The 25511-nt window shown below is 45.3% G+C and overlaps 1 protein-coding gene across 5 annotated transcripts in view; it reads right to left on the reverse strand.

The window, feature by feature from the left end:
• The window catches only part of TRERF1 (transcriptional regulating factor 1), a 197358-nt gene extending 172225 nt beyond the window's left edge, over positions 1 to 25133 (reverse strand). For 3 of the 5 annotated variants that reach the window (XM_045541946.1, XM_045541943.1, XM_045541947.1), the window contains exons 1-2: positions 24606 to 25085; positions 24108 to 24192 (exon numbers count right to left, since the gene is read on the reverse strand). The gene's annotated coding sequence lies outside the window, so the exon portion shown is untranslated. Of the gene's footprint in view, positions 1 to 24107; positions 24193 to 24605 lie in introns of all 5 variants that reach the window. The other 2 variants (XM_045541945.1, XM_045541944.1) reach the window with 2 other exon arrangements.
• Between the last annotated feature and the right edge of the window lie 378 nt (positions 25134 to 25511).

Consider the following 25511-nt stretch of genomic DNA (forward strand, 5'->3'; position numbering starts at 1 on the left):
TATTATCCTCTCCAACGCCTGCTACTGCACAGCTTCTCCATGTTTGCCCATCAAATGGGGGTAAAATGGAATTTCACTGTGATGAGTACTCCCTCACTGCTAATGAAATTAAGGGTCCCAGCCGGGCACGGTGGCTCACGCCTGTAATCCTAGGCCTCTGGGAGGCCGAGGCGGGTGGATCACTCGAGGTCAGGAGTTCGAGACCAGCCTGAGCGAGACCCCGTCTCTACTAAAAATAGAAATAAAAATTATCTGGACAACTAAAAATATATATAGAAAAAATTAGCCGGGGATGGTGGCGCATGCCTGTAGTCCCAGCTACTCGGGAGGCTGAGGCAGGAGGATCGCTTGAGCCCAGGAGTTTGAGGTTGCTGTGAGCTAGGCTGACGCCACGGCACTCACTCTAGCCCGGGCAACAGAGTGAGACTCTGTCTCAAAAAAAAAAAAAGAAGAAAAGAAATTAAGGGTCCCATCACAAAAAGAGAGAGATTGTCTCCCAACCTAGCTCCTTATACTTTTCTTTCACAGCTTATATCATAGTCTATCATTAAATATGTGTAGAATTATTTGATTAAAGCCTATCACTGTGCCTGTTTTATTCACCACTGTATCCTGCACAACTGGCACAAAGCAGAGCCTCTGTGTACCTGATGAATTAACGTGTGTGTGAATAACTGAGGAAATGAGACTATTCAGTCAGCCTTCAGGCTCTGACCCGATTTTATTAAAAGCCTGGGTTCGTGAGTCGGGGTCTAACCTCCCTAGCTGAGTAATCTTGGTGCCAGAAGTGATGAGGTCTCCAAACCTGGCCTGAAGAGAGGGAAGGGCCCAGAGGGGACAGTGGCAAAGGCCAGTGTTGGACCAGGGCAATCAGTGGTACCTCCTCAGTAACAATAAGTTATTATTTTAATAAGAACTGTACGCTAAGCACGGGCCACACACTTCACACTGACTAATAACAGCTACCACGTATACAGCATACTCTCGCTTACTGGATTATTCATCTGATCCTCACAACATCTCTATGGAATGGATGTGATGCCCCCATTTTACAGCAAAGAAAACTAAGGCTCAAAGAGGCTAAGAAAGTGCCAGTCACAGAGCAGCACCTACGGGGCAAGCCCAGAGTCAGAGTCAGATCAAGGTCAGCCTGGCCCTAGAGCCCACGCCCTTTCCACACACCTCCCGTTCCGCACACCTGGCTGTGACCTGGCCCCCACCCCCCACTTTTTATCTTCTCTGTATGAAGCTGCTTTTCCTCCCCACCTGCCCCCACAGAGCTCCCCAGACTCCAAGTTTTGCTCCACACCCCACAAAGGCTTTCCCTGTACTCGGGAAGCAGTGCTCTGAAGTAAAAGGTCACCCTGCTGACTGTCCCTTATGTTTGCACTGACAACACGCTTACCTGGCAGATCCTGGCTGCAAGATGCCGGGTGTTGCCCAACAGGTTGGCAAGAGGACATCACTTATGCCCAGCTCTCCTAGAGTTCTCACAGTCAACAGTTTCCACTACGGAGGTTCTGCAGAAACCAGTTCCTTTCCAACTTTGGAAGATTTTTTACTGCAACTGGAAACAAACATCTAACAAATGCCTACTCTACCCCAGACACATGACATGCCTCAACTCAGCAAGAAATACTATGTAGCCACTAAAATTATACAATCCAGACCAATGCATGGAAATATGCATGTGAAATTATGTGAAGGAAAAAAGGAGCAACTCAAAAACAGTACCTACATGCCAAATGTGAGTACACACAATACCCCCCAGACACTGGTGGATAATATAAATAGAACTGGGTACAGACCTCTTCTTCAGTAAAGTTACTTAGATTTCCAATGCCTCCCCAACAGTTACTTGACAACTATTTATAACAGGTGTGGTGTGAAAGCAAAGCTACTAACAGTAGCAAAGAATTATTCCCAGCAAGAACGAACACTCCATGAGGGTCATGACCATGTCTATTTTGCTCACAGTTGTATCCCTAATGAGGGAGTCAAAGGGGGTTGGGCTGGGCCAGGGATCAGCAACTGTGGCCTGCCTGCTAAACGTGGCCAAGCTCCTGGTTTTGTAAATAAAGTTTGATTGGAACACAGACATACTCATTCATTTACTTGTGTTCTACTGCTGCTTTTGTGCCACAATGGCAAAGTTTAGTAGTCAGGACAGAGACATGGCCCACAAAGTAAAAATATTTACTCTCTGGCTCTTTACAGAAAGTTTGCCAATCTTTGATTCTAATGCTTAGCACTTGGTATTCCAAACATAGTGAATAATACTGAATCAATAAATTCAGTTTATGAATTTGTTATATAAGTTTAAAACCTTATATAAATTTATTATTAGGTTTATTTATTTCAAATAAACCTAAACCAAGGTAATATAAAAGAACAAAGGCCTTATTCACCCAAGACATATAATTACAAATGCCTAGCAAATGAGAAATACGTTCTCTTTTATATTAAAAAAAAAAAATAGACTCCTGCCACCATCAGCAGGAGGTATGTATGCCTTGAGCAGTTTCCTCCATGGTGGAGATGGATTACGGCAAGTCATGCACACCCTAGAGCTGCAGTAAGTATCGTGCAGCCACTGACTTGCAGTGGAGACAGCTGGTGAGGGCTTGGCGTGCCATCTGGGGCCAGAAGTAGGAGTCAAGTCTGGGTAACCAGTCAAGATGCTGTAATAATCCCCAAGTCGGGCTGAAGCAGAATTTTGGCCTCCTGAGCCTTATATTCTGAACAACTAAACGACAGGCCCAGAACCAACTAGGGTGAAATCATTTCATTTATTTCCTATGTAACTTCTGGTCCGGACAATGCATCAGTAAACAACTGTAGGCTCAATTATTTTTCCCTTAATTTATCAGTGCATCTGCATTACAATGTAACTGTGTATTTTTAGTTCTGCACACTTGATTATTTAGAGGCTGATCATTCAGCTGGTGGCTTTTTGAAGCTCATTATGGCCCCAGTACCATAAAACAGGGGAGAGGAAATGAAAGGAGGTGAAACTCCAATCAGTGGGTGTCGCTACTTTATTAGCAGATGGGGTGGAGGGGTGGTAGGGGTGAAACCCCAGGTCTTCAGAGCTGGGGTTCTCCTCAGGCACCCTTCCTCAGCTCCCACATCTTACATCACTGCACGGTGACGGTCCATCAGTGATTACACTGGCCTAGCCCGACAGTGATCCAAGAATTCTACTACACTCTCTTCCTTTGTTCATACGGAAAAACCAAAACTCAAAAGCAGAGCTAGAGTCGAAGCCCTGAGGCCTAGAACAAACCCGTGGCCTGCTGAAGTCAGAGGACAGGTCTGCCCAGACTCTGAAAAGCCGGAGGATGGATTCATTTAGGGAAATGTTTAGAAAAGAATGCTGGGAGGAGTTGAAGCCACTTCCTCACAGAGCCGCCTCCCCCTCCCTCCCCTCCGCACACATTAATTATTCCCAGCAGGCCTTCCCACTTCCCAGGAACCCACAGATAAAGGAAAAGTCCAGCACACTGGCTCTGAGCCCCAGGTCCCTCCCAGGATCCCTGGCAGCGTCCCTCCTGCCATGGTATGAGTCTGGGGTTGGGAATCTGATTCCAGTCCCAGCCCCACCAGCCTTCGACCCCATGTGCGCCCAACAGGCACTTGGTGCACGCTGTTGAACAAATGAATGAAATCCACTCTTATTTCAAGTGAAAACTAAGTCACACCCAAGGAGGACCACGCTCCTAGTTTCTCTAGTGACATGATTCCTCTAGCTGAACCACACAAAATGTACCTGGCTTGTCTCTCCTGTCCTCTCCAGCCTGCTGCCTTTTTGCTTCCATCCTGAGCACTGGGACTAGAGAAACCCTCAGTGCCCTCCTCTCGGGCGGACCCCAGACTCTCTGTGGATCGTCTCCTGGAAGGTCTGGGAGCCCCTGCTCCCCTCAACCCAGCAGGCTCCAGGCCGTCCTAAGTGAACCAGCCGCAGGAGAAAACCCAGGAAAGGGAAATGCAAGGGAGCACTCGCTGCTGCCGCCTCCTCTCACTTTCCCTGGGGCCTTAGCTCTGTCAGATTTTGAAGCATAATGAGTTTTGTTTCATAACAGTCTTAAATGAACTGCAAGGGGGAAGGGGATGACAATGATAAAAATCTTAATTAAAAAAAATTCCTACAGGCAAAGAGATTTTCCAGATCCTAAGACGTGATAAAAGTCTCTGGAGCTGGGGGCCCTGCAGAGCCGCCAGGACACGGCATCAGCGGAGCGCCCACTGTGGGCCTGGCACTCTGCGGAGCGCCCAGGACGCAAAGGTAATGAATGGGTGCACTTTGTAGAACGGTAGGAGGTTAAAGAGCTGTGGAAAGAAAGACAGTGCAGAGCAGGTAATGAGGGCGGGGATTCAGGCAGAAGGTGAGGTGCGGGGTTGAATAGAGAAGTGAGGAAAGCCCCACTGAGAAAGGCAGACATCTGAGGGAAGGCTTGGCAGAGGTGAGGGAGTGAGCAACAGACATGGTATCTAGGTTCTGGAAGAGCCACCGGAGCAGAGAGGACAGACTGTGCAAAGGCCCTGAGGCAAAAACACGCCAGGTGTATTCCAGGAGCAAACAGCCAGGAGGCCAGTGTGGCTGGAAAGGAGAGAGTGAGGTGGACAGCAGTAGAAGACCGTGCCACAGGGGGGCCTCCTGACCCCTCACCTCAAGGACTTTGGCTGTCACTGCCTGCGGTGGGGGCCTCTGAAGGGTGGTAAGCCGGGGAGGGAGAGGTATCTCTTCAATCCTCTGCCACCTAGTCATTCTTCCCAGCAGTCTCCTTTGACACCATTAAATGAACACAGCTCAACGCTCTCTCTGACTACTCAGTACAAGCTATAAATTCAAACAACCCTAAGAAAACCAGCAATCCCACACCTCCTGCTCCCCAAAATCTCAGACCATCTTCCCTCATTCGAAGAGGCAAGGTCTTGAGAATCTTTATTCTATTAAGAGCCGCTGACCCGAAGAAGCAGAAAATGCTAATTAATAACTAAAGGCAAAGGAACAGTAATTTCATTCAGCAAGTGTTTTCTTGAGACAGCAAAAGTTACAAGCTGGTTTTTAGACTAAAAGCAGAAAACAAAGTTTATTCAATAAACACAATATATATGTTAAAATACAGGATACTTAAGACCTATATAATTAGCAATTAATAGAAAGGTTGAAAGAGAGAGAGAGAGAGAAAAAGGGTGAGTAGGAAGAAGAAAGACAGGAAAGGTATAAGGAAAATAGAACGACACACACAGAGAGGGGCAAGGAGATGTGCGTGGAAAAGTATAGAAAGCCCCGAAGAGAGAGGCAGAAAGACAAAGGAACTGAAGTGCCACAGGGTCTGAGGTTTCTTACTCCACATTCACTCCCTGCAGTTTATTAGGTCCAAAGCACCAGAGCTTAATCTTTTCAATCCCCGCTGCCCTGTGGCTGCCCTGATACTCCAATTAGCCGGCCCTCTATTTACACCTCTTTATCCTTATGTTAAGCAGAACTGGAAGAAGGGAGGGAAGAACAAGATTAAATTACTCTTCCTCTCTAAACTGCAAAGGCAGTGGTCCAGCGAACACCAGCCAGTCAACCCAAAGGTGGAAGTAGAAATTCACTTGTCATTAAATACACCCCCGGGGACCCTCCCAACAGGCACGCTATAAGCCACTAGGCAGCCTTACCTGGTCAAGCTATAAAGTCCCAGCAGCACCTTTTGTCAGTGGCACCTCCTTTCCCAAACTGTCCCCACCTTCATGCCCATCGCCCCCACACTGTAGAGGAAAAGAATGCCTAATTAAGAGAAGACTGGGGAAGCCCTGAAATAAGCTAAAATGGTTAGAAAGGAAGTAATAATAAATTAGAACAAGGAGCTCAAGGTAGTACGGTGTAGTAGTACAGGCTCCAGACTGAGAATGCATGGCTCACCTCTGCCACTGACAAGCTGGGTGACCTTGGCCAAGTACCCGCTGGGAGAACCAGTAATAATACCTATGTCCTGGGGCTCTTAGGAGAATTAAAGTCAATATTATACAGCATGTAAAAGAATGTCTGGCACGTGGTAAACATGATATGAATATTTCTAAAGAAATAAAAACACTTTTTGAAAAGGAAAGTTTCTTTCTGAACCATCCGAGAGAGAAAAGGTCTACAGTTTTATTTTTGTACATTCCATATGCATAAAAACAATCACTACCGATTAATATTTTCAACTCTGATCATCTCTACTCCATACCTCTCAAAACAAACAAAATGCTTTGGCAAAGATATACAAGGATATGTGCTGCGGCATTATTTATAAAAGCAGAGCATGGGAAGTGACTTAAGTATCTGACAACAGAAGAATGGTTGAGTAGATTATAAAAGCCATACCAAGGAGTTTGTGCAAATATTTAAAAAATCACCTAATGAAGAATTTTTAAAGACATGGAAAATACTTATAATGTCAAATAATAAAAGATACAAAATTAGACTTCACCTTCAGCCATTATGGCATAGCTGATATTAAACTAACCCTCCTGTACAGAATCATAAAAGACAGATAAAATACAAAATAATTATAATAACTCTTTGAAGGTACAACAAGGCAGCTAGGACTGGAGGGACCAAGCTCCTAGAGAAAACGGAAGCACAATGAGGTGAACCATATATTAGTAGCTACCATTTCCCCTCAAAACATTTGCCAATTTGGTGCAAGGAACATAGAGGCAAAACAGAAAGCAGCAAAGTAAAGCTTGCAGCAGCTTTCTCCTTGGACTGAAAAGACAAAAACTAGAATTCAGGGCTATGAAGACATCCAAGATTTGAGAGGCCAAGATCACAGAGAAAAGTGAACCACACACAGAAATGAGCCCAATGTTCTGCAGGCAATTTCTCCTCAAGGCATTTGCTAACACCTAAGTCAGGTGTGTGCAGAGCTAGAGCCTAGGAATCCACGCAGAAAAGAAGCTATTAAAACACTGAAGTGTAAAGCAGTGATTCTGGTAGTTTCACAGTGGCAAGCAGACAAAACTTGGGAATCAGGACCCAAGGAGGAAGGACCCGAATAAACAACTACTCTACAACTAAGGACAAATCAGAAATAGACAAGCCTTAACTGAATCAAGGTGATACAACATTCTAAATCTCTACATTTGCCACATAAAATGCCCAGCACTCAAACAAAAATTGCCAAGCATATCAGGAAATAGGACCAAAACAAAAGAAAAATGTAATCAATAAAAACAAACCCCATGGTTGATCCAAATACTAGAGCTATCAGACAGAACTTTAAAATATCAATGGTTAATATGCTCAGGAAAACAGAGTGACTTTTAGAGAATTTCAATAAGCTAGAATAAAAAAAAAATTTAAACAGAAATCCTATTAGTAAAATACAGTAGCTAAAACTAAGAATTGAATAGATGGGTTTGACAGCAAAAGAAACAGTAGAAAAAATGATTGATATACTCAAAGATATCTCAGTAGGAAAAAAATATTCGTATTAAAGCACAGAACATACAGAAATGAGCTTCAGAGACATGTGGGATACCATAAAAGGGTCTAACATATGTATAGGAGCCTGAGAAGAGGTGGAGAGAAATTATGGGACAAAAGCAGTATTTGAAGAACACAACCCAAGAATTTCCTAAAACTGGCCAAAAACATCAAGCTGTGATTTCTAGAACCTCTCCAAACTTCACAGGACATACATACAAAGAAAGTCACACCTATGCACATTATAGTAAAATTGCTTAAAAAAAAAAGCCAAAGAGGAAAAAAAGATGTCACTTTCATAAGGAGTGACAGGTAAGGATTATCCCACCTGACAATAAAAAAAAGATGTTACTTTCAAAAGAACCACAGTAAAAACTGACAGATGACTTTTAACAGAAATGAAAGAAGCCAGAAAACAATGGAATGACATCTCTAAAGGACTAAAAGAAAATAAGACAAGCCCAAATTCTATACTCAGTGAAAATATCTTCCTAATAGGAAGGTAAACAAAAGAAATTTTCAGACAAAAATTAGAAGAACTGTGACACCAGCAGACACCCTCCAGCACCCCCCCCCACACACCCCTAATAGGAGTTCTTCAGGCAAAAGGAAATTAAGCTGAGAGAAAAGCATGGCTATATAGGAAGAAATGAAGAATACCAAAAAAAGAGTAAACATGTGGACTAATCTAAATTATTGTTGACTGTTTAAAACCATGTTTTGTGGGGTTTAATGTAGAGAGAAAATTAAAATACACAAGATCTCGAAAGGCATAAAGGAGGGGAAAGGAGTCTCCGTGTTATAAGGAGCCTGCATTGTCCAGGAAATTGTTAAAATATTGATTTAGGGTAGGCTCTAAAAAAAAAGGTACACAATCTCACAAAGTATTGAATTACGCAAAGATAGATGTATTGAAAACATATTAGAAGGAAACATGCCATTTCTTATAAAAGAGGTTTCTATTAGTATCTAGATGATAGAATGAGGGCTGGTTTTCATTTTCTTTACACACTCTTCAATATTTTCTGTGGGACACCGTTTCTCTCAATATTTTGCTTCATGTAACACTAGTACCTTATTTTCTTATGCTTTCAAGAAGTGACAGTAGCCTTCATTTTCTTATAAAGGTTCAAAAAGGACAAATTCCTGTAAAATTAGATAAACACTCTATAATTCCACAGCTAATTATTAGCAACATTTATTCCACAAGTCAAGAATGTCGATACAAAGCAGATACCTGACACATCCTACACCGTGGCCAAGGTGCTCACTCACTCCATGTTTGGCCAGAGAGAAGAATCACTCCTAAAGTCTTCTTTCAATAAGCATGAGGAAATTCTAACTTAGCAGAAAGTATCACTTTCGATAACAATTCAGGTCATTTGCATGGTCTTTCCACAACAGAACTCCAAAGATCTTGCTAAATTAGCAAGTCATAGTCATCAGGCAAGAGATGGTTTTGCTTCGCCTTGCAGCAAGAACACACTGGGGGCCAGGCGCGGTGGCTCAGCCTTGTAATCCTAGCACTCTGGGAGGCCGAGGCGGGTGGATCATTTGAGCTCAGGAGTTCGAGACCAGCCTGAGCAAGAGTGAGACCCCCGTCTCTACTTAAAAAATAGAAAGAAGTTACATGGACAACTAAAAATACATATAGAAAAAATTAGCCGGGCATGGTGGCACATGCCTGTAGTCCCAGCTACTGGGGAGGCTGAGGCAGGAGGATCGCTTGAGCCCTGGAGTTTGAGGTTGCTGTGAGCTAGGCTAACGCCACGGCACTCTAGCCTGGGCAACAGAGTGAGACACTGTCTCAAAAAAAAAAAAAAAAAAAAAAAAATTAAAACAAACAAACAAACAAAAAAAGAACACACTGGGCCCCAGAGAAGCAATGCATATTGTTTGGAAGACAATCCACGCTACACAAGAATTATCATTTCTTGGAAAACAGTAACATCAAGGCTGATGAAGTGAGGCATTTTCATATGCTAGTAGTGGGAGTGAAAATTAATAAAAAAAAAATTCTAAAGAATAATTAGGAGATATTGTCAAGAACTTTAAAAATGTCCACTCTTTTTTTTTTTTTCTTTAGAGACAGGGCCTTGCTCTGTTGCCCAGGCTGGAGTGCAGTGGCAGGATCACAACTCACTGCAGTCCCAGACTCCTGGGCTTAAGCAATTCTCCTGCCTCAGCCTCTGGAGTAGCTGGGACTACAGGTGTGAGGCATCACAACCAGCCTAATGGCCACTCTTTTTAACACAGCAATTCTTGTTTCTAGGAATTTATCTCAAAAAAATAATCTGAGATGTGCTCAAAGATTTATGTACAAGGATGCTTATCAAAGCATTACTTATAATAGTTAAAAAATGATGAACAAGATAAATTTCCAGTAACAGGGACTAGTTAAATAAATTATGGGACCTAGTGCCCAGTACACAGTAGGTACTCCATAATCATTTGTTGAACACAGAATCCACATGAAAGGATAATAAGCAATTATTTTTTTTAAAGTTTCCAAAGAATATTTAATGAGTAAGATATTAAATCACATTCAAAATAACCCCAAAAACTATTTTTAAAGGATAAAATCATGAGTAATATTTATTGAGAACTTACTATCTGCTGGGCACAGCCTCAAATATTTTACCTATATTATCTCATTTCATTTCACTCAGCCTTGTTATTTCCAGTGAGTAAAGGATGCTGGATTCAAACCCAGGCAGTCTGACTCCGAAGCTTAATCACCAGTCTATACTTCCTTAAAAAAATACTGGAAGAAGGAAATATATTAAAATGTTAATAGGAAGAATTTTTTTGTTTTCTTCCTTATCCTTGTCAGTATTTTCCAAATTCTCTATAATCACCATGTATTATTTGTTTTTTTGTTTGTTTGTTGAGACAGAGTCTCACTCTGCCACCCTGGGCTAGAGTGCAGTGCTGTCATTATAGCTCACAGCAACCTCAAACTCCTGGGCTCAAGCAATCCTCCTGCCTCAGTCTCCCGAGTAGCTGGGACTAGCGTGCACCACGATACCCAGCTAATTTTTCTATTTTTGGTAGAGATGGGGTCTCACTCTTGCTCAGGCTGGCCTAGAACTCCTGACCTCAAGCTATCCTCCCACCTTCCAGACTGCTAGGATTACAGGTGTGAGCCACCATGCCTGGCCTATAATCACCATGTATTATCTGTAATCTCCTTCTAAAAATAAAAAATTATGAACTACTTTCACATAATCATTTGCAAAATTTCACTAAAAAAACGCCTTAACTCTATATAAAGCTTTGAATCCCATCTTCTCCAGGCCTTAAAGGCAGGAGAATACTGTGTAAATCTGAGTTCTGACATTCTGACTGGGGACAGCAGACAGGCCAAGAAGCCCAACCCAGAGACTCTGGAGCCCATGACTTCCGCTCCACAAACACATTGTCGCCACTTTGCTTACGAAGTGCAGATGTCTGCACACATTCTGCCAGTTAATCTGCCCAATAACCCATCCAAGTAGATGTGACCATCTCAGGAAACGAAGGTTTAGGAAGGTCAAGTGACTTTCCCAAGGTCATGCAGGGCACTCCAGTTCCAGGTGAAAGTCCCCCACCTACAGCCCTGGTTCCCCCAAATCATGTGGAACACCTGGGGCAGACCTGAGAGCAGCTTCCGGCCCAAACGCTTCTGGAAGTTAACAGAGAATGGGTGTGAGACCCACACACATCACACCCAAAGCCCAGGTTACAGGCCTGAGAGCCAATCCTCACGGAGTGGCACCTCCTTAGAAAATGATTATGCAGAAGAGTACAGAATATGGCTTTATAGCTCTCAAAGCACTTGTGCACTTTTTATCTCGAATGACTCTCAAAATAAACCTTTTCAGTCAGCAAGGCGAAGGCACTGAGGGTAAGGAAAAGGAGGACCCAAGAGTTAGACTGCTGTCCAAGAACAGCCTAGAGGGTTGGTGTGGTGCCCCTTCCGCCATATTCTAACAGTCACACTTTCTCAGCGCTGACTGCTAAGGCCGAATGGGAGGCAGGATAAGCAAGTGGGAAAGTACCTGCTGTTACAGTCACCCAGGTCTGGGTTCCTGAGTGTGAATCCCTGCCCTGCAATTTACTAGACATGTGACCTTGAGCAAGTTTCTTAATGCCTTGTGCCTCCATGTCCTCACTTGTATAATGAGGATAATAATGCCTTCCTCATGGAGTGCTTCTCCTGGTTAAAGGGGGTAATATACCTAAAATGACAGCATGCATCTGCACTTAGTAGGTAGCTGTTATTTTTTGAAATGTGTCCTGTCCCCAGACACGCACAACATGAGGTCGCCATGGCAAGATCACCTCGCCACACCTTCCTAAAGAAAATAATCCTCTTAAGCCTCCCTAAATTCTGCCATCCTGGTTCCTCTCAACTACTTCCAAGAGACTAAACTGACCTCAGTTACTTTCCAGATTCCTTATTAAAACTCTCCCCAAACTTTTAAATGTAAGGCCCCAAAAATGTCCTCACAGAAGGACCAGGCATGGATTGAAGAAGACGGAACACAGAAGACCCTGGTCTCTATGTTCTGAGCTTCTGCTCAGATGAGAGAAGGGTTCAGATGTGGGACAACGTGGCCCTGAAGGGAAACAGGCGGGGGGCACAGGGTGGGGGGCCGAGGGAAGGAGGGCAGCCCACCGCCAAAGCAGAGAGTGGGGAGGGAAAGCTGCAGAGCACATGGCTGGGGGTCTCGAGGAGGACAGGGGTGAGGGACAGAGAGGAAGTGAAAGGGATTTCCTTCAGCAGTCCCCCGTAGAAACTAAAAAGAGCACCCGAGCTGGAGAGAGAAACATCAGAAGGCCACGCCTGGGAAAGACAGCAACGCTCCTCCTTCAACGTCACTGCCCCTGCCTGAGCAGTCCAGGCCCTGAGCCCTACTGCCCTGTGTTTCCAACACTTTCCTAACTCATCTCCTGGCCTACACACTCAGCCCCTCCAGCCTGCCCTCAGTATGTCTCAGAGAGAATTTTCTGATACATAAACCTGACTTGACTCCTTTGTCCCACACACGCCTCCTCACTCCACACCCTTCAGTGACTTCTCTATAGCCCACACGGTCAAGACCAAGCTCCACAACGTGGCACCGGGTTCTCCCAGCCCAATCTCTGCGTACCTCTCCAGCCTATCACCTGGCAACTGACACTGAGACTTTGCATGTGCCAGGCCCCAGGCTGGGTGTGGGGACACAATGATAAACAAGACATGATGAACAAGGATGAAAAAGACACAGCCTAAGAAGGTGGAAATCAGGGGGTGGGGAGGAGCAGAGATAGAGACACACAGAGATCGCTGCAATCCGAATGGAAGCCCACCTAGGCTTTTAGGGAAGGCTTCTGGAGAAAGTGGGAGGGTCAGGTAAGGGACAAAGGAGGAAACCTTCTATGCGGAGGAAACGGCAAAGCTTACAGCAGCACTAGCTAACAGGACTTTCCACGCTTACAGAAATATTCTGTATCTATGCTGTCCAACATGACAGCCACCAGCCACATATGGCTACTGAACACTTGACATGTGCCTAGGACAACTGGGGAACTGGGTTTTTATTTTATTTTATTGTTAATTAATTTAAAATGAAATAGCCAGGCATGCCTAGTGGCTACCATATTGGACAGTACAGTTCTAGAGGACTAAACTGAAGGTGATGGAAAATGAAATTAGATTGTGCTACAAACTAAATGTTTGTGTCCCCCCAAATCATATGCTGAAATCCTAACCTGCAAGGTGATGGTATAAGAAGGTGGGGCCTTTAGGGGGTGATTAAGTCATGAGGGCTGAGCCCTCATGAATAGAACTTGTGCCCTTATAAAAAGGCCACAGAGAACACCCTTGACCATTCTAGCACGTGAGGACCCAGGTGGCTATGAACCAGGAAGAGGGCCCTCACTAGACAACAAATCTGCCCCTGCCTAGTTCTTGGACATCCCAGCATTCAGAACTGTGAGAAAGAAATGTGTGTTGCTTGAGCCACTCGGTCTATGGTAGTTTTGTTACAGCAGCCCAAATGGACTAAGACGGATGGGTAAGCCTCGAAGCTGAACATGATGCTTCAGTAAGGCCAGACTGTAAGTCTCCTATACTCATCATGCTGCCACCTTGCCCTTTGTCTACCTGGCAAGCCGCCCCAGAACCCACACAACCCTATTCATGCACCACCTCTCTCAAGATGTCCCTGGCTGCTCTACACAGTCTCTCCTACAAATTACTTCTGAAATTTTGCCTTTTTCTAGGCAGGCATTGTATATCCTAATTCTATGTTCACATGACAGTCTTCCACTAGACCCTGCTGAGCTCCTTCTCTTATTTGTCCTGGCATTTCCAGCCGTTGGTACAATCCTGGTATATGGCAGGCACTCAATAGATGCATGATGAACAAGTTGTCAGCAAAGTCACTGTAACCTGGCAGGGATGGGGGGCAGAGCACTCAACTACTGGAACAAGGAAGCAAGATACTACCCTCGATCTTCCTCATTAGAATAATAATAATAGCTCACTCCAGGAACTCAGGAAAGATTCTCTTAAACATTCTGAGCACTCTACCCATAACTCAACAGCAGGCCTCGTGGGCAGCTCTAGGTATTTTGCCCAGGTTCCTAGCATCTAGAGGTTTGTATAGAGCAAGTGACCAGCTGATCTTTAAAGGCAGCATAGCCCAATGATCAGGAGTCAGTCTTTAGAGTTAGTCCTGGGTGTGTATACTAGCCCTGCCACTTAGTAACTGTGTGTCCTTAAGTTGCTGACATGCCCCAAGCCTCAGTTTCCTCAAGCGCAAAGCAGGCATCACATCTGCTTCTTAAAATTTTCAGAGGATGGAAAGACTAAAATATCCGCACAAGGCCACGCACATAGCAAACTTTCTATAATTAGTAGCTACTACTACTAAAGCAATCTGGAACCCTAATTCTGATACCCCACAGCATATGCAAATTCCTGAGCCCCTAAATAGGCTCTTCTTGGTGCTCTCTGGGATGCAAAGGATAATCCAATCTCTGACTCACAATGTGTTGCCAAAATTCTCCTCCAGTTCCCAAGAGAAAATTTATTTTAATTCCCCCTAACTTTAAAAATTAAACAGTCCTTACAGCATTTTGGGGTGGCAGGGGTGAGGAAGGAGACCAGGAAACCCAACATGCAGCTTTCAAAAACCTACAAACTGATTGGGGAAAGAAAGAAGAAGGCAGCTGGAGGAGGTGAGAAGGGGGGATGGAGACAATCCCCTGAGTTTCTGCTATTATTGAATACCCCAACTCTCAAAGCAGCCCGGCCGCCCCCTCCTCCACGTGGGCTAAGCTCTGTTAATGAGAAAGCAGAGCTCTGCCTACATTACCACAATAATGATTTCCCCGTTGCATTTTTACATGCCTGCCGCTTTATCATAGCAGAAGTAGACATATATTTTCAATAAATCCCTTCTCTCCTTCCCCCTCCCCATCTCGAGCTCTCCCAGTAAATGCTGTTCCCTCTGCGCCCTCCCCCAACGCAATCCCAACCCTGGAGCACAATGAGTTCCACTAATCAAAACAGAAAGAAAAAGAAAAATGGAAAAATCACAGCTGCTGAAAAACAGCATTCGCTACAAGTCAAAGCCCTCCACATTTTTTCTGAACACAGCATTTACTTCTTCAAGGACACATCACCCCTCTCCTATCAGAAATCTTATGTAGAGTTGCTCAAAGGGGAAGGAGGAGGGGGTGGGTGAAGAAATCTAATATTCACTCTCTTTCCTATTTTGACTAAGCCAGCACAGACAGAAATATAGATAAGGCCTTGAATAACTGATTTAACAAAATGTCACTTATTAAAAGGGATGGGGGATGGGACAGCATTTGCATTCGAGAGCTCAGTTAAACCACCCCAGCTGAAGGCTGCAAGGCCACGGCAAGGCAAGGGGGAAGAAAATATTTCTCTGGTCTGGTCGCCTTCAGTGGCTGCAACGACTGGGCCTGGAAGCAGAAAGGCCTGATTTCTCCTTCCAGTTAGAACCAATAGGGAGAACACAAGAGGCAAAATAAAAACAAAAAAAACCCAGCTGATTCTTAAACAAGTGAGCATTTATACAGCACTAACTACTGCCAGGCTCTATGCTAGATGCTAAGGGTACAAAAATGAGTGATGACCCAGTTCTGCTCTCCCCAAGCTCCCAGTCCAGAGGGGGTGAAAGACACACCCCATGGCAAATGTGACAACAGCAGCTATATAAGCCAAGGGCCACAGGAGCCCAAGAACAGCCCCCTCTAGCCCACCCCACAGCCCTGGCCCAGGACCAGGCACATAGAGCCATCAAGAAAGACTTCAGGAATGAGCGTCTGCACTGTTTGAATTCCATACTGGCTTCTAAAGAAGCTCAGACTCTTCAAAAGGAAAGCGGCCCCTAAATGTCCTTACCTACTGTGGCTCCCCCTGAAAACCCCTCAGCTTGCATGTATTCACCCAATTAAGAAAGAAAAGCAAACAAGCTCAATACTTCAGAATCAGCCTCATTACTGGTATCCTTCAGTTGAATTTTAAGGGAGTTTGGTATCTTTTATTGTGATGACAACAGAGGGAACTCAAACAACACTCCTATTAAAAAACTCCTTGGGTATCAGCTCCATCTTTTTTTCTTTCTTTTCCTTTTTAAAAAAATCTTTCAAAGGAGTTAGATTGGGAACTCAAACTCAAACGACACTCCTATTAAAACTCCTTGGGCATCAACTTCATCTTTTTTTCTTTTCCTTTTTAAAAAATCTTTCAAAGGAGTTAGACTGGGGACAGTTTCCCAAAGACCAAGAGGGGCCCAAGGAGCAGCCTCTGCTATGACAAAGGCCGGTAGGGGCCCTCAAGAAGGATTCTTTCCGAGGTAGCAAACCACTCAGGGCCCTGTTATGTCCAAAGTCGGAGCCCAGAGGCTAGAGCCCACAGCACCTAGAAGGGACCACTGGGCTGCCCAGGTGCCTCCACTGAGGAGCCCCACAGGAGGGACAGGGCCGACCGTAGGAGACTGACAGAGAATAAATGCCCGATTTGGTAAAGCCGAGTCTTGGCCTTAATTATGAGGCAGCCTCAAAGCTGTGTGCTCCAGAATAATGGAGCCAGACAATTTAAGTTTTTAAAAAATGTAATGCTCAAAACATGCTTTAATCGTTTGATTATTTCCAACTAAGGTCATTGGAATTGTAAGCCCAAACTACCCAGATGATCTACTTGGTTTCCATGATCTTTTGCATATATTCTGTACCACCTTCTTTTATTGAATATTGCATAGCATTATCTATTTGAGAGTGCACAAAATTTGGAGACCAGTCAAATTCTGGCATTACCAGAGCTTGGGATGCTGGCTGGACATGTGACTCTGGGTTAATCATTTATTTTTATTTTTTAATTTTACTTCTCGGCCGGGCGCGGTGGCTCACGCCTGTAATCCTAGCCCTCTGGGAGGCCGAGGCGGGTGGATCGCTCGAGGCCAGGAGTTCGAGACCAGCCTGAGCGAGACCCCGTCTCTACTAAAAATAGAAATAAAAATTATTTGGACAACTAAAAATATATATAGAAAAACTTAGCCGGGCATGGTGGCACATGCCTGTAGTCCCAGCTACTCGGGAGGCTGAGGCAGTAGGATCGCTGAAGCCCAGGAGTTTGAGGTTGCTGTGAGCTAGGCTGACGCCACGGCACTCACTTAGCCCGGGCAACAAAGTGAGACTCTGTCTCAAAAAAAAAAAAAAAAAAAAAAATTTTACTTCTCAAGCCCCAGTTTCCTCAGCTATAAAATGAGAACACCTACCTTCTGTGGTTATTGCAAGACATTAGCAAGACATGCCAAAGAGGCTCTGGAACTATAAAATGCTGGGTAATTTCAATGACGGTATCCATTTCCTTTCTCTCTGATTTCTCATTGATTATTTTTCCCTCTCTATGAAACCAAATCGATATCTGTTCCCCTGTTTTTCAAAAACAACAACATGTATTTATTATATAAATACAGGAAGAAGTCCCATTATCACCAGTGTGGCAAAATCTCACTAACTGCTGAGGATCATGGGTGCAAGGAGTTCATTATACTAGTCTATCTGTTTTTGTGTATCTTTAAAGTTTTTTCACAATAAAAATAATTTTTAAGTAAATAAATAAGGCCTTACCCTCTTAGATAGTGGCCAGGGGCCTGATTATTAAGAAGCATTGGATGTTTTTTAAAACTAAATATGACTTCCCAGCATTCACAGAGAGACTAAAGGCCAATGACTGCTTTTAGGGAGACTCCACTTTATAGCACAATCCTCATGTGTAACACAAACACTGAATGCAAATGAAGACTGCTAAGACCACTGGGCCACACTTGGGTCCCCCAGGTAGGTTGGAGGTTCCTCTGAATCCAGTTCATCTGGTTCTTCAGGGAACAAACTCCAAATTCAAATTCTGAATATGCAGTTTGAACCTATATTGACTGACATTTCACAGCCAGCATTTCTGATGCCAGCCTTCCAACAATAAGATTGGTTTCACTAAGGGGATCACAGAGAACTCGAAAACCCCAAATAGAAGGCAGCTACGAGGAGGGAACAACAGTGGGAGTGGACACAGCAAACAGTTTTTAGCAGAAGCTTTGGGAAATTAGGAGAAATGCTTCACTGGCTGTTAGATTTTCTGTCTGAGAAGGAGATCCTGCTGAAGATCAAGTCACCTCGCTGCTACTTGCCTATGATGCCTCTTACAGTTTACATAGCACTTTCTGTACACTATCTGATTCCACCTCACAACAACTCTGAGAGGTGACAGATGGTATCACCCTTCTTTTTACAGATGTGGAGGCAGGCTTGGAGGCTGACTTGTCCAGAGCCTTAGAGTAGAGCTGGACCCCAACCCACATCTTCCGACTCTCTCCCCATCTACCCCACCTGCCATGCAGACCCCATTGAGGGCAACCAAGCCTAGCAGTCTGTGGGATACTTCTGTGAAAAACAGTCTGAACAAGAGGCAGCCTTTGCCTTTTTTTTCCCCCTTTGGAGCTTCTTGCTCAAAACATATGACACAATGCCCACCAACTTCTGAATAGGGCTGAAAGTCACAGAAGTCATTTTCCAATCATAGTTTTCAAGTAAATCTAATATGAGGCCCAAATTACTTGAATTGAATGAAGATTCTTTTCCCCAAGCAAAAGAATCTGCTCTTTCCTCCATGCCGCTCGTAATGCAGGCAAGTGTTCAGAAAAATGCAGTATGATTTCTGATGCAGTCTTAACCCTTGAAGTCTGTGGCTGGTGTCAAGTCCTGAGCCCACTCAGCCTGGAAAGGCAGAGCGTCTCGGCCCTCCACAGAGCCCCCTTGGCGAGCTCTTCTCGGCTCTTCCCTCCTGCCATGATGGAGGAAGTACACCTCCCCCGGCAAGGCCAGATCTTCCCCTCAGATCTCAAGGGCTTTTGCTCAACTGACCTAACTATTTCTCTTCATCAGTCACTCCCACCCCACTGATCTTTCCCATCAGCAAACAAATATAACAGCCCTTTCTAAAAAAATAAAATAAAACCCTTTCCTTTATGCATATGTCCTGCCAGCTCCCACTCCATTTCTCTGCCCTCCCTTTCATGGTCAAATTTTGCCAAAAAGTTGCCTACACATGCTATTCACAGTTCCTCACCTCACAACCCCCTCACAACCCTCTCCAGTCTTGCTCCTTCCCAATCCCTCCCTCCACTAACTGTACTTCGCAAAGTCACCAATAGACTCCATTTTTGCCAAATCCAACAGTGACTTTTCTGGCCTTATCAACCTCATGAAACATTTAACACACACACACACACACACACACACACACACACACACACACACACACCCTTCGCATTGTCTATTCTTCCTCTCTACAGGCTCCTTAGGGCATCTCATCTAGTCGCCTGGACTTAAATACCATCTCCATGCTGATGGCTCCCACATTTTTATCTCGTGCTAGACGCTGTATCAAACAACCTACTGGACATCTCCACTTTGAGTCTAACAGGTATCTCAGACTTAGTGGTGCTCAAACTGAGATATCTCAGTTCTACCCTCCCTCTTCCAATCCGCCCCCATCTCAGCAAACAGCACCACCATTTACCCAACTGCTCAAGCCAGAAACCTCAGAGTCACCCTGGATTCCTTCTCCCCACCTCCTCCCACCCTCACCAAATCCCACAGCAGCCCTGCCCATTCCACCTCTAATGTCGGCCTCCCACCTCCTCACTTCACCTGCTCCAACTGCCTCTTTGCTGCACTCCCCAGTTCCACGCCTGCCCCTCCCTGCTCTCTGCTCTACCAATGCAGTCCCCTTTGAACATGAGTCAGGGGCCATCCAAACTTTCAGTGGCTTCCACTACACTTCAAATGAAATCCAAACCTTATCAAGGACCACAGAGCCCTGCACGATCACTTCACACTGCCCTCTCTCCCTCCCCCTTGTCAACCTATGCCTCTTCGAGTTCCCCCAAAGCCACAGTCCTTCTGCTCAGGCTCTCCTCTGCCTGAAGCACTGTCTCCCCTGCACCCCCAATCCTCAAGAGAGGCCTTTCCAGGCTATTCTAACTAAGCCTATCCAGATCACTGCCCCTGAGGTTTCATCAGAGCATGTATGACACTATATATTTCTTTACATGCCTGCCTCTGGACTGTAAGCTGGGGGGTGGGGGTCGGGTATGGGTAGAGGGAGGTGATTATGTCTCTTTCATTACCAACCTATTCCCAGAGCCTTAACACAGCACCTGGTAAATAGTAAATGTTCAATAAGTAGCTGCCAAATGTATAAAAGAAACCATGGCTGCTTACAGCATGAAAATAACCGTGACCTCGTTCTACAGCTCAGAGTCATCACTGCCATTTAGATACAGAGGGTCTTTTTCCTCTTCCTCCCCCATCAAAAAAAAAATTTTAATGTTTTAATGATGCTAAACCAACAGCCCAATAGCTCAGCACATCCTACCCCAGGCCCAGCTTACTGTCTTCCAACAGGAAAACTCAAAAAATCATCTGTTTCTTCAGTAAACCCAAATTACTATTAATACAAACAGATACTCTGAGAACTTAAAATTCTTAGAAAATATCACAGAGGCTTTTTGTTGTGTGTTTTCTTTAAGCCAGAAGAAAAGATTTATTAAGCGAGCCCTGGGGTCAAGCTCATGTTACTAAGACCATACTATTCCTTAAAAATGCCGCAGCACCCTTGTGGAAGAGCACAGCAGTAATTGGAATCCAGCTACTCTTGTCTTCCTCTCCCCACAAAAGAAATCAACTATGTTTTAGTTTCTCCTTTATTTCACTGGTTCCCCTCCAACATGCAAATTCAGAAATATCATTAATGCACAAGGTCCCAGCTGATTCTACTCCTCCCTCCTCCCTCAGCCACATAGTTTTATGAGGTCAGAAGTCAAATGGGCTGAATTCAACTGCCTTTGGAGCAGGACCATCAGCACCCACCTTCACAGCCTAGGGTCTGAGCCCCTTTTCTGGATCTTTATTTTCCATGTCAATGTTCAAAGTCAACAAAAATATCAAGAGCCTTTCCAAAAAATGCCGATGGCAAAATATATAGTATCCTGGAAGTGACTAATACAATACCATTATTATGAACCCTATCACAAATAGTCAACTAAATCCCAATTACCAACATGTGAATTCTCCACAGAAAATGGGCAAAGCCATACTGGGCTTTCTGGTCTCCTCCCCAAAACTACCTCCTTTTCTTCTGCTGCCTGGGAATAACAGCTCAATTAATCTTACATTTGACCAAGCCTTAGACAAGTGAACCAGCTGGATGGAAAGGAAACTTCTAAAATGAACTGAAATTATTTTTTGTGTCTGGGATTATGTGCCCCACTCTCTATTAGCAGACATAATTGGGAATTTTTTTGTCCAAGACAGTGGCTGGCTTTTATTCATAAGTATTTCCTTGCATTTGATGGTCAAGATCATCAGGCCACTTAAGAGTCCTTTCTGGAATGCCAAGGTACAAATCCACTTTCTCCATGAGAAGACAAAAACAGAAGTTAATCAACTCACCCAAGTCCATGAAGCAATTTGGCCGTTGGCCCAGGAAGAGACTGTCAAGACTTCTGGAGACCTCACCCATAAGACACAGAATTTCAGAGCAGGAAGAGAACTCACGGATCAAACTATGCATTTTTAAGGTAAAAAGTCCAAAGCCCAGAAATGGCTAGAAAGTGGTACCTTCTCCACTTTTCTTTCCAATGACATCTTCCCCTTGCCTTGGGCATCAAACCACCTTCAAAGTTCTTTGTCACTTCACAGATCTTGTAAACTTGAGCCAACTATTGAATGCAAGACCATTTTAACACTGCCTGACTAATCAACTTTATGGAGAATCCCTACATTTTCCAAAAAACCAAGGCTTTTGGTTATTATGACCAACCCATCCATTAAAGGAGAAAAAGGAAATTATAAATAAGCTTTCTTTTTGTGACCACACATTTTATTACATAAGCAACAAATACTCTATCCCCTCTTTTACAATTTAAGCTCCTAACTCAACAACAACCACAGGCCCAAGTGGGTTAAAGGAGGCAAAACTGAGTACTTTCCACACAGTTCATAGAACAACTGTTTTCACAGCAAGCTCTCATAAACGCTATGTGATATTAACACATGCCTGCTATGTGGAAGCCTGCTTACCAAGCTGTGAAAAGACCCGTGTTTGCTATGGAACCTGCAAAATTAATCTTCTCAGTGCTTATAAAGCAGAAGGAAAATGCTCTTTTGGGGATGTCAAGCTGGCTTCTAAACAATCCTTTGGCAAAAATGGACATGCCTAAAAGGGTGGGGCCCAAAGAGATGTGTCACTCCAGGTATCAATTCCTACAAATCAAATTCTGACAATCACCACAATATTTTAAAAAGAATGAATTATGATTCATGGGCCTTCAAACCTTTATTACCGCAAGAACGTTCTCGGTAGAGGAGAAAAAAACCTACTGTGACTTGATTAATGGCCAAAGCAAGACAATAAAATAAATCTCATAAATATAAGGAAAAAAACTGAATGACTGCTCTTGCTCTGAGGTTAGGCATGTAAATAATTCCACCCTGGAATGAATGTACATAAAGATTTTGTTTACCCTCCCAGCAAATACAACAACCAGACTCAGATTTTCATCGGGTAAAAATAATAGCTAATTTGTTTAGCTAATGGTTAGTTAGGAACATTTGATAAGGGGCAATAATATTTAATTCCCAACTAATTCAACTCTCAAACTGCCAAATAGCAAGCACCTCAATCTGGAAATCTGATGCCAAGAAGCAAAGAAAAAAAAGCACTGTCCATCAGTATTGTGTAGAGAGTTTTTTCTAAAACCCAGTTTTCCCCCCCGGTTGAACAGAACCTGTCTACAGAATTGCGGGAAGCTTAACCAAGTTTAGTTAACCCCACTGCTTAGTGGTTACTCCCTAAGCCTACTAAACATCTCTGGGCTGGAACCCCTGGTGCTAAAATTATCCTGGCAAAGTTAAAACTCCCAGCACAATCAAGGTACCTGACAGCCAAGACCTACAACTCTTCTGCAGAAACCAGTAGGCTGAGGACCAAGAAAACAGAGAAAGGGGAGGCAAAGACTGCTGGTTAACTAGTTAAGCGCTGAGTTCTCCTGCTTGTTATCCTTCCAGTGGGCATCAAAACCACATTTTCTATCACCAACTCCTTTCTCGAAAGGGTAAATGATGCCAAAGGTTGGTACTAACTGGGACAACTTATAACTCCTTTCTTAAAGCCGTCCCCCATGGCCTGCTGAAAAGTGCCCCCGGACCGGATTCCAGGAGGCATTTTGAAATGAACTCTTCAGCCACTCCTGGATCGGTCATTTCTAAGCATGACTTCCATGCATTTCACAAGACAGCCCAGGCCATGCTGTTAGTAACCCGCTTCGACACGTTCACTTGCCAACGCTGCTTCTAGTCTGGAGAATACTTTCCACAAAGCTGGCTGTAACAGGCCGGTGGAAGACACACGGAACGACCAGAAGGCGTTTTCTTTTAACCTAAGGATGGCAGGCGCACATGCTCCAGTCCGGTGCTGGCCAGAGGCTGCCTGCCAGGTGCTCTCGGCCTCCGCCGGTGAATAAGTGGTTTGGTTTTTGTATTTAATACCCATTTCTTCAGACTACCTGCAGTAACTTCCCAGTCTCCCAAACTGAAGTTGGGGAGTGAAGGGGCAGGTTTACCCCCTTACACCTTTTTCCCATCTGGGTGGCCACACTAACTTCTGGGGAGTACCCAGCCTCCACAGAGCCTGCACGCACATATACATAACACATATGCATCATGTCAAAAACCCCAAAAGGCACATCCCCAGAGTCCTGCAGTTTCTTGGCAGGAGAATGAAGCCTTTATAACATCACAACCTTCAACTGCAAGCCCACCACCACCATCCTTTAAGCCAGGATTGCCAAATTAAAGCGCCCACCTCACCCCTCCCCCTTTGCTGGGATGCTGTGCAGCCCAGAAAGGAGAGAGGAAAGGAGGGAAGCAGGGAGAGGCCCTGCTTACATACTGAAAGTAAAAGGGGGAGACTTTTCCTTCTCTGTCCCCCCTTTCCCTCCCCGCCCACCCCACCCCCGTCTTCTCACGGAGCATCCCCCAACTAATTTTTTAAAAAATAAAACTTAAGATTCTTGCCTACCTTGGCTGTTTCTGCAACAAGTGCATGGGCAATCCGACAAGAAGACCGGTCTCCGTTTGGGGGATGAGATGGGGGGCGAGCAGAGCTGATGGAGTAATTTCAATATTAATTTATGTCAGCCGCCTTCTCACAGCGCTACTCACTTACAGTACTGCCCTCAGCCTGTAAACAAATATCGCTCCGCCAGGAAACATACTCCCCAGATGCAAGCCCCTCTTCCCAGCAGGGAACCTGGTCCCTCGCCCCCCCCGAAAACAGTGTGCTCCCCCACTCCGGGTAGGAAGCCCGGGGTTTCCAAAGCACCAACCCACCACCTCCGCCACCACCCCAGCAAGAAACTTACTCCGTCCGTCTACGCCTCCACCCTCCCTTCAGGAAATCTACTCTCCATATGCATTCAGCCTCCCCGCAGGAAATCTGCTCCCCCCTCCCCCCTCCTATATACATGCACCCCTCCCTCTCCTCCTCCCCACGCGCCCTCCCCGGCCAGAAACTTACTAGTGAACAAGCGTGCAGGCTCTCCTGATCCTGGAAACTTACTCCCAGATATAGCGCCCGCCAGCCCCCTTTCCCAGCCCTGCTCCCCTTCCTGCCCTCCGCCGCAAGCAACTCCAAACTCTCCGCATCCAGCCACTCTCCCTCCCGGGTGGAAATTTGCAGCGCCGGGCTGCGCGCGTGCATCCACCCTCCCCTTCAGGAAACTTACTCCCCATCTGCATGCACCGCCTCTCAGCCATCGCTTAGAGGGAAGGGGGTGTGCTGGGGAGACAGAAATACATATGTATCTCTCGCCCCTCCCCCGGCCGCAGCCCACTCGGGGCCGAGCCGCGGTAACCTGGCCTTACCTTTTGCGTTGCTCCCCACCCTCGCCCCCTCCCTTAACCCTCCTTATCCGCTCCCCGGTACCCCCCCCTTTTTTCACCCATTACCCACCCCTAGCAACCGTTCCCAAGCTCCTCTCGGCCTCTTTTTTTTTTTTAAATCCAGGATGCAAATTCCTCCCCTGTCAGCAAATCGACTGTCAAATTATTTTCTTGCAAAAGGAGAAAGGCGGGGTGGGGTGCGGGGGAGCAGAAGCAAAAAGGGGGGAGGGCGGGGGGCGGGAGGGCGAGGGACAGAGGAGGGGAGAGATATCCCTCCGCAGAGCTGGGTCTGGCCGCGGGCGGGGAAGCAGGAAGTAAGGTGTCCAGCGCCGAGGCCGGCGGGTCCTCCGCCGCGGCCCCCGCCCGCATCCCCTGTCCCCCGGGGCGCCGCGCTCCGGCGGGCGCAGGCCGCCCGGCGCATTGTTCACAGCCTTCCCGGCGGTGCACTGCCGACTTTATTTGTGCGCTCTGCGTGTGCGTGAGGTTGCACCTTTTGTAGGCTGGCGAGTCTCTGGACGAGGATGGGACTGGGGACACCGGC

Source organism: Lemur catta, chromosome 2 (genome assembly GCF_020740605.2).
Source record: "Lemur catta isolate mLemCat1 chromosome 2, mLemCat1.pri, whole genome shotgun sequence".
In the NCBI taxonomy this organism is placed as follows: Eukaryota; Metazoa; Chordata; class Mammalia; order Primates; family Lemuridae; genus Lemur; species Lemur catta.